Below are 10,407 nucleotides of genomic sequence, written 5' to 3'. Positions count from 1 at the left end.
TTTCTTCCGCTGCTCACAATTTTTTGTTCAATATCCGTGGTCTTTTTTTGTGTTGCTGTCATGTTTTTCGTTGGTAAAAAAAAAAAAAAAAAACGATAGCACTTTAGATTTCTTTTATTGTGATATCAGCTTTTTGGAGTAATTTGTTTTTAAACTGATTTGGGGTTTTGCCTGGGTTTCGGGTTCTGGTTGGTGCTAAGAGGGTTAATCATAGTTTAAATGTTTTTTTGGCTATTTTTATCCTGTTTTATGACGTTTTTGTGCTAGGGTTTTTGAGCTTTGTTGCTTACCCTTTCGTTTGTTTTTTGGTTGCTTGATTTGTTTTGCAGGTTGCATTTGCAAAGGGAGAACAACATCTTGGATAGTTTATGTGCTTTTTAAACATTAGAGGGTAAGATTCACATGGTTATTTAAATTTGTGGGTTTTGTTTCTTCGATTTTAAAATGGAAAAAACTAAACTTTTTTTTCCTTAGATTTTAATTAGAATGTGTTGTAAAGCTTTTTATTTATTGCTGTGGTTTAGAATGAGCTGTTAGTTTTGGATTTAAAGAAATTAGGAGTCCAATTAGTTGAGGTTCTTTGATTTGCTTTCATTTTTCTTTGTTTTTTAATTTCTCTTATGGTCATGTATTTTTGTGACTTATTCTTATTATGTTAGTTTTGCATAACATTATTATTTAGTCTGTTTATGCTCAAAAAATGTTCGCTAAAGTGCCTAAAGGTTACACATGTGGTCTAAGTTTTATACTCTAATATATTAAATATACAAAAAATATCTAATTTATCTGATTTATTGGCTATATATATGCTGCTTAGCAATTTGATTAATATTGTTACTTATTTAATTATTTATTCTAAGACTTGGTTATAACAATTCTTTAGCTCATAAAACTTATGTTTGGTTTAAGCAGAGACGAAATGAAAGACGCATAAATAACTCTCATCTATGAATTACGCCCGTATATAGAAGTTGAGAAAATCAAAGCTTGCGTGTGCAGAATATGGAAATCAACAGTTTCAGGAACTACTCAGAAATACACATCTCTGCACTGCATTTTGCTCGATGAGACGATGAGAAAATATTGTTTTATTATTTTGATCAAGAATTATAACAAGAATGATTGATTTGCCAATTAATATTGTTGTTTATCATACTTTTTAATGTATTCAATAGTGAATCTTAAATATATATATATAGATGATCATAACACATTGATATATATTCTATCATTAATTTTACATCATTGTTTGATTCCATATAATGAATGAGATGTAATTTTTTTCGAGCAATATCCTGTAATGTATTCAGACTCCAATTAAACATGGGAAATAAATATTTTTAGACGAACTTTACGCTCTGTTTAAACTTTTTTTTTATATTTTTCTGTTTTTAAAATTTTAAAATGTTGGTTTGGGTGATTTAATTATTTTCATCCATTCTATCTCTCGATGTTACTGCATCTCTCCATGTTAAAAATTTAATGTATCCATATCGATATATAATATTTATTTTAATCCGTTTATTAATCTCCTTTTAACTTTGTCGCCCTTTTTTTTTTTTTTTTTTGGTTGGTTGCCTTTATTTGCATAACCAATTATAAAGAAACATGCGGTTCAAGGCTCCACATCAAACATTGACTATGAGACTATGGCTTGGTTGCTATGAAATCATAAATTTTCAGACGGCTAGAATTAAAGGGCAGTACAAGGTGGTGCCGTATGAGACCCAACTTATTTTCAGTGGTAAAACAAACTTCAAAAAGCTATCAAATGTGTTTCCGCCCATCCCCGACACCGGTTTTTCTTACAGGATTACAACACCTTTATTCACGCTTGAACAAAGTTGACATTCTGTGTGTATCCAGATATACAGATTAAGAACACTAATGTTTATTTTGGATAAATTATTTTAGTAACATGCTTATATTTACCTGTTAAATTGCAAGATGTCATTCGTCATCTCACTGCAATACAATGTGTCACATCCCAGCTCGACTTCACCGTAGCACGATATTGTCCATTTTGGGCCACTCCCTCACGGATTTATTCTTGGGTTTTGACACAAGAACTTCCATGGGGGATCACCCATCCTAGGACTGCGTTCGCCCAAACTCACTTAACTTCAGAGTTCTTATGGGATTCGGAGCCAATGAGTTCCCAAAACGAGTCTTGTAATGGGAGGTGAGCATGTACATATAAGGCATAGAGGATCCTCTTCCTTGGGTAATGTACATACTCACCTCCTATTGCAAGACGCGTTTTGGGGACTCACTAGCTTCGAATCCCATAAGAACTCCGAAGTTAAGCGAGTTTGGATGAGAACAGTCCTAGGATGGGTGACCTCTTGGTAAGTTCTCGTGCTGAAACCTAAGAACAAATCCGTGAAGCGTGGCCCAAAGCAGACAATATCTTGCTATGCGGACTAGGATGTGACAATTTGGTATCAGAGCCACTCCTTAGCTGGAAGTGTGCCAACAAGGACATCCGGGCCTTAAGAGGGGTGGACTATAGTGTTCCAAATCGCCAAAGGGAGAGGATTTTCTATGCTTTATATGTACATGCTCACCTCCCATTGCAAGATGCGTTTTGGGAACTCACTGGCTTTGGATCCCATAAGAACTCCGAAGTTAAGTGAGTTTGGGCGAAAGCAGTCCTAGGATGGGTGACCCCCTGGGAACTTCTCGTGCCGAAAACCCAAGAACAAATCTATGAAGGCGTGGTCCAAAGTGGACAATATCATGCTACGACAGAGTCAAGCTAGGTTGTGGCAATTACTGTAGAGTCCCACATCGCACAGGGGAGAGAATTCTTTATGCCTTATATGTACATGCTCACCTCCCATTACAAGACACGTTTTGGGAACTCAATGGCTTCGGATCCCATAAGAACTCTGAAGTTAAGTGAGTTTAGGAGAGAGCAATCCTAGGATGGATGACCCCTGGGAAGTTCTCGTGCCGAAACCCAAGAACAAATTCGTGAGGGTGTGGCCCAAAGCGGACAATATCTTGTTATGTGGACTGGGATGTGACAATTTGGTATTAGAGCCACTCCTTGGCCGGAAGTGTGCCAACGGGGATGTCAGGCTCCTGAGAGGGGTGGACTGTAGTGTCCCACATTGCCCAGGGGAGAGGATCATCTATGCCTCATATGCACATGCTCATCTCTTATTGCAAGACGCGTTTTGGGAACTCATTAGCTTCGGATCCCATAAGAGCTCCGAAGTTAAGCGAGTTTGGGCGAGAGCACTCCTAGGATGGGTGACCCTCGGGCCGAAACCTAAGAACAAATCCGCGAGGGCGTGGCCCAATGCGGACAATATCGTGCTATGGTGAAATCGAGTTGGGATGTGACACAATGTTTAGAGCCAAAGCAGATTAATCAAAGGGTAGCATACAAGTGTGACATACACATTCAAAATGACAGGTTGTTCCTTATTTCTTATCACTTTCATTATAAATTGTCTTAAGAATTTGCTTTGTATTGAAAAACATGTATATATTTGTTTCTGATTTGATTTGCCGTAGAAGGGAACATCTCACTATTACACAATGGGCAGATGTTGCAGACGAATTTTGCTTTTCGTCTGTCGAAACACTACCTCTCCTAATTGTTGTCGTTTTTACAAGCTTAAAAGTGATGCTTTATCTAGATACTCGACTTAGTTAGAACGATTCTTTTGTATCTTTGCTTACTATTATTTTTAACATAGCTTTATATAAATTGTTTAAATCTTATCTCGTCTCATAATTTATCATGTTCACTTCCTTTGATTTATCATATTTCTTTGTTTTATATTTGATTGATTAATTTTCAAATACCTTAATAAATTGATTCTCAATCTCTGTTATTAATTATTTTTCTCTTTTATTTTCAGCTTTTTAAAACTTTGTGCATTACAATTAAAATCATGGTGCAGTAAGTAATTGTATCATGCCGTTCTCATACTTGGCCTATGTGAGTAAAAACCATTTATCAGTATTTTCTTTGCACTTTCTTATCATTTTTTTCAATGCACAGATAAAATTGTGATGAACAGTACTAGCTAATCACTTTTCTTTGTTGATCTGGACATCCCAGAAGTTAATGCGTACAAGTCGGTGTAAGTATTTTTATAACTCTTAACACAATTAAACTGTATTTACTGTTATAAAAATAAAAGAAATATCAATTTCATAAAATTATTCAAACAATTTTACATTTTGATCATACATGTTTGCAAATTGTAAAGAGCCTATAAAAATATTGGCCCCCTCCTCGAGAAAAGTGAGGCTGAAGTTTTACGCACAAGCAAGAAATTGACAAGTGATGAAGTGGCTTTTCTAGATCCTGATTTACACAAGGTATAAAATTTAATCATATGTTTTTAACTCTTCTTAAAAACATATCACTGCATTTTTACATTTTGAATAAACATTGTATAGATGATTATTATTCCTTATGCAAAAGTATTACAAACTGTTTTGCAGAATGATACATTTCTATATAAGGCATGTATCAAACGTTTTGACACGCGTTACGAATGATAGTACAACATGTGTCTCAACTGTGTAAAACAAATGCATAAGGACTTGACAATTGGACAACTCATTTACCAGAAGCATCCGAACCAAATTCCAACTCCTTGGTAAGATTTAACATGCATTACTTGAAGTATGTGATGAATCGCTTAAAATATTTGTTATCTTTATCTTTGAAGCAATACAGAATCAAGATTGAAAATAAATCCCATGAAAGCATCGATTTAGGTGTTCAGAACATCAAACAGAGCCTTCTATTATCCTTTTCTATATTTTTTTTCCTCTTAGAAAACATAAAAAATCTCTCTTCAAATGTACATAAACACTTAAAACTTCATATCTCACACACCTCTAATCTCTCAAATTAGTTTTGTAAAAATTTAGTACTGAAGCTAAGCATCAGTTTAACAAATCTGGTTCACAGGATATGATTTTACCATGAATCACAGATATTATGAGATCAAAAGGTAATGATTTTTACACTCTCGTTGTCTATTTTATTCAATCGCTTGATTCTCCTCTAATTTATTCAATCCAAAGGCTAATTCAGTTAAGATATTGTATGAAAGTATGATTTATTCTATTCTGTTAATTGAAGGATTTTTTTTTATTTGGTGAGCTCAAATCAAAGAAAGATTTTTGGTCTATCTTATTTTCTTTTTTGTGAATAATATTATTAAGACCACTTTGGTAAGCGAAATTTGATTATATAGGCATCATCGATTACAAGACAAAAGATTTGTTCTTTGCTTTATGATTTCTAGGCTTTTATGTTAGAAATGTTAGCCTCAATATCTTGGTATATGTTCGAGTATAAGATTGGGATATGGCATTTATAAAATCTGGGGTTGTAATAATTAACTTTTTCTATATTCTTTAATATAGCACGATGTGGATTCGAATTAGATTGGGTGCTGTTGCTGGTGCTGTACTCTCCGTGGATATTTTGGAGGCGTCTCGTGACTTACAGCGTCTAGGTCGGCCTGGCTTACGAAGATCTCCGTTGCTGGTAAGTTATTAATCCCAAAGATATCTATTTCTTTTTTTTTTCAGATCACATGTGAGGCTGTTTATTGAAATTTGATCTGCCAAGAACCGGAGATGGTCTCAAGTTTTAGGTTAAAATTGAATCATCAATGATATTGAAAATATGGTATTTATCAACAATCAAACAAATAGAGTGAAATTAGACATTTAACAATGTGGTGTCATTCATTATATAACCAAGCAAATTGAACTCAAGCAAATGATATTTACCACTTCTCTTTTAAATGAATTTTAAAATCAGCTCCAGTCCATGTTTATTTTAACAATGTGGTATCATTCATTATATAGTTTCACAAAAATCGTACAAAATTCTTGCTGAACTTGGTTTGGTTTTGTTTTGTTTAGGGATAGAGTGAGCGAATCATAGTTCGACTAAGTCTTGAATGATGAATTGAGCCAGATCATTAAGGTCTCTTTGTCGAGTTAAATTTTCATTCTAATGCTCTGTGATATTGCCTATAAAATGCTTAAGTACTGATAGGTGCACTACTTATCACATTTTCATGTTAACTTCCCCTAAGTTTTGTTAAGGAATTGGTCTTAAAGAGCCTTATTACTTTCTTTTTCTCTGTTTCAGCCAATCTGCGCATACATGATGTTTTTGATGATAATTCGATTTGCCGGAGGAATTTTGATGCAAAGCCAATTGGAAAGGAAGCTAAGTGGCGGAAGATCTTTGTGTCCGAATTTCGTAATTTTTCATGGAGCTAAACATTCCAGTTTTGCAAATCAATCTCGCAGAAGTAACTTTCCCGTCAGAACTGCGCAGCTATGGGAGAATGAAGATTTGGAGGCTTTCCCGATTTTTACTAGTGGCGTGCAATATATGCTTAGAAAAATAGAGATCAAGCTACGTTTCCCATATTTTTACAGAATTTTCCAGAAGGGAAATCGACTCCAAATCTGGCTTGTAAATCAAATGCCGTGTTTCCCAAGTCAAGAAGGATTCTTTCCTAGTTTCTCTCATTGATTATTTAGGAATTTGTTTTCTTTTAGGATAGGTTCTTATCAGACTTTTGAGGAGTTTACTAGAATAAATAGAGGGCCCTAGGTCATCAAAAGGGAGAACAATACAGAGGATTATTCGAAAGTGAAGGAGAAAAGCTTAGCGTGCTCTTACCATTTTTTTTTTTCCGGGTTTATTTCTTCTATGATTGCTTTTGTGATTTTTGTTATGACTATGTGTAACTAAATTACTTTTCTAAGGTTTATGATGAAGCCATGACATGATTATTCCCGGAGTATTTTGTTGATTATTGTTTGATTACATGCCTTGTTTAGTTCTTAATCTTTGTGCTTAATCTATTCTAGTTTCGAATGTTCTTGTGACTGGCCATCATTGTGAACTTGTTACTAGATATTTAGATAAATCTGAGAGGATAACCAATATCAATTAGGTTTATTGGAACTAAGATTAAGAAGAGTGGACAAACTAGTGAGGATGACCAATATCAAACTACTCTTACTTGGTTGACATTATTCTTCCATGCTTAATGGGTTTTTATGTGTTTAACTGTATGCCTAACCAATAGGATATAATTATCATGTGTAGACACACGAGTTGATGCCTGACCAAGGATTAATTCATATATTAGAAAGAACAACCTTAAATATTGATTGGATAGTAGTCAGCTTGAAGAAAAGGGAATAGGATTGTTATTGGTGGATTCATGACCTTAGGCTTCCATCACATTAATTTCTTTTAAACTACATTCATTGTTTGTTTTTGGTTATTCATATTCTTGGTTTAATTTTAAGTTGAAGTTTTAATTATTTTTCATAATCAATTAATCGATCATTCGTTTCTTAGTTAAGTTTCACGTAATCAATTGGTTGAATTGGTATTAAAAGCAATCCATGTGGGATCGACCTCATATTTGCAAATATTTCTACAATTGATTCGTGCACTTGCGAGTTTAATTTGGTTTAAATTAATCTATTATTTAGATTAGTTTAAATACACCTCAAGTACCGGCTACAATGATGCTGAGGAATATTTTTACAAATTTATTTGGAAACTTGGAGCCTTTGGAATTGGGAATTGAAGGTTTCAATACATATTTCTGAAATTTGATTGCTTTATTTACTGCAACTGAAATTTACCTCAAAATTGTGATCAAAGAAACTGAAATTTTATCAGTGAATTGGAGATTAGAAATGTAGTTCTATTATAATTATAATAAAAAAATTTGAATTCCTAGAATGTGGGAGGTATGGCCATGGCTGTGACTCTGAGAATTTCTGATCATGCAACATGCTGTTGATCTGTCAAAAACTGAAGTCATGAATAATCCTGAATTTATTTTCTTTTTTAGGGCTCTGTTCGTGAACTTGTTGCATGCATGTTGTTATTGTTGTCAAGCAGCCAAACATGACAAGTTTCAAGTATCAGTCTAGGTGCCAACACCAAAAGAACATTATCTGAGCCTTTGTATGGAGTGCCAACACCAAAAGAACATGACAAGTTTCATGTTGCCCACTGATTATTCTCAAACATTCATGAACTTCCCATCTAACTTAAAATTTGTGAAATCCTATCATGTGAATACTTTTGCCACCTTAATATACCTCCTTTTGATTTTGGTTTTGTGTTGAATTTTACTATCGTCTCCTCTTCATCTCAGGAACAAAAACCACCGTTTGCATGCCTCGATTTGTTACGGTTTAGGTGAATCAGTGGTAAGTTGATGTCCATTTTTTCCGAAGAGGCTTTTTGAGTTTTTCAGCAGGTTTCTTATTTATTTTCCGTTGTTAAAAAAAAATAAATAAATAATAAAAAAAAACCAGGGCCTTTCCCTGCTCAAGAGATCCACAGGTATGTCACAGCTCTTTTACATGTTTCTGCTTTGATTTCCAATACAAGGTTAAAGCCTTTGATTCAAAATTTCCGTTGCGTAATTTGATTTCCCTCAAAAGACATAATAAATGTGTTTTCTTTGAAACTTTGAGTGCTTCCACAGACAGTGCCACGAAGCATTTGACTGCATTCATTCGACTACTTCTAAGGGTTAGTTTCTCCTCTTCTCTTCAAGTCGTCTTTAGTTTTTCATCATGGAGAATAGTTGGCTTGCTTTTATCGTTTTGCAATAGTTTGTTTTGATCCTATTATATGTTGCTTTGCATTTTTCACTTGCATGCCTTTTAATTTCAGCTGTTCGCGGAGAAGATAGTTTAAATATCTTCTGCACTAAGTGTAGTTGGCTGTTAATTTATTGAACCAATGGTACGTAGGGTCTACAAGAGGTTAAGTCGGAAAGGGTTGGCTTGGGATGAGGTTGTTAGGATGGCTTTAGGGGAGAGATTATTTTGTGTAATCATTTTATCACATGGTAATCGTTATTAGACATTGAATACATGTTAAGTGTATATTCAACAATGACGGGACTGAAATTGAGTTCTAAGTTTTAGGTGTATGCAAGGGGTTAGGTCGGAAAGGGATGCCTTGGGGTGAGGTTGTCAGGGAGCTCTTTAGGGGAGAGACTCTTTCATGTAATCATTTTATCACGTGGTAATCGTTCGTTAGACATTGAATACATGTCAAGCGTATATTCAACTATGACAGGACTGACATTATGGGAAAGAATAAGCAATTGTATTTAGACGGGTGGAATACAAAAACTAATGATGCAAGAACCTGAACCTATGGTGATTCATATGTAATTTAAGGTTCATTCATGAGTAATCAAATTCTGTTTTTAATTTTTTCTTCTTTTGATTTTCAGTCCAGCGGTGACATACAAAACAAAGAAGGCGCCATTTACACAGTTACGAATTGGGTGTCTTTAGTGGAACAAAACTTCATTTTTTGGAACTTTGTACAATTGTAAACATAAAACTCTCTGGGATTGGGCCACATAGCTATTGAAAAACAACCTCCGAGGATGGCATACCAGCTCCACAATTTTTATCATGTAATCTATGAGGGAGCATTTTTGCTCACCATCATTTAGTGTGGTATATGCTCACCACCTTATTTATCACCGTTAGATGAGTTTGAATTTCGAGATTCATGTAGTGCATAAGCACAAATCTCAAAATTTAAACTCATCTAACAGTGACGAATAGGGTGGTGAGCATACACCACACTAAATGGTGGCGAGCAAAAATGCACTCAATTTATGATGGTAAGGAACACCCGAACACATGGTTGTAATACATACATATATATGTATATGTATATATGTATGTATGTATGTATGTATATCTTCAACAATGTTTCAAACCCGCAGCAATGCGCGGGTACAATTTGCTAGTCTAATTCTGTATTCTAAGTTTCATCATGTGATTGACATGGTTTAGTGAGTCATTTAGTTTGTAATAACTGAAATAAACATTTTGATATTCCAATCATTTTCAAGCATCTTCCCAAATTGTACGTTCTATTTTTTTTTTCATGTATTATTTATAATGTATAGATGTAAATAGAGCGGAAAATGAAGATTGTGTTCTTTTCTGCAAATCCATAATTATTTTAGTACATTGTAAATTTATTTTGTGTAACAAACACATAAAGGGGTAGGTAATCAAAGAAGCTTCAACCGAGACCCACAAAGGAGGAACTTTTTCCAAGACGCTGAAGACTAAGGAAATCTTGAAAGCATTAGTTGAATGTGTTCAGTAGTTGTAGCCTTGTAAAAAGAAAGGAGAAAAAAAAATCAAAGATGTAATTGTTGAATATTTTAGGAGAAAAAAAAAAAAGGCAAAAACTCTGTGGCTAAAATTTCCAGTCGACTCAACTCGTAGGACCAAACTTGTCTGCCGGTTCAAACACTCCTGTCAATTCATGTTTACAGTTCAATCATGAACAGATCAATTTGAAAAATCAAAAGAAGAAGAAGGAGG

This window comes from the organism of the source record quoted next, unplaced genomic scaffold, assembly GCF_019419815.1.
Source record: "Pyrus x bretschneideri cultivar Hongxiangsu unplaced genomic scaffold, Pyrus_bretschneideri_v1 Contig33, whole genome shotgun sequence".
NCBI classification, from domain to species: Eukaryota; Viridiplantae; Streptophyta; class Magnoliopsida; order Rosales; family Rosaceae; genus Pyrus; species Pyrus x bretschneideri.
This window is presented reverse-complemented; position numbering follows the sequence as displayed.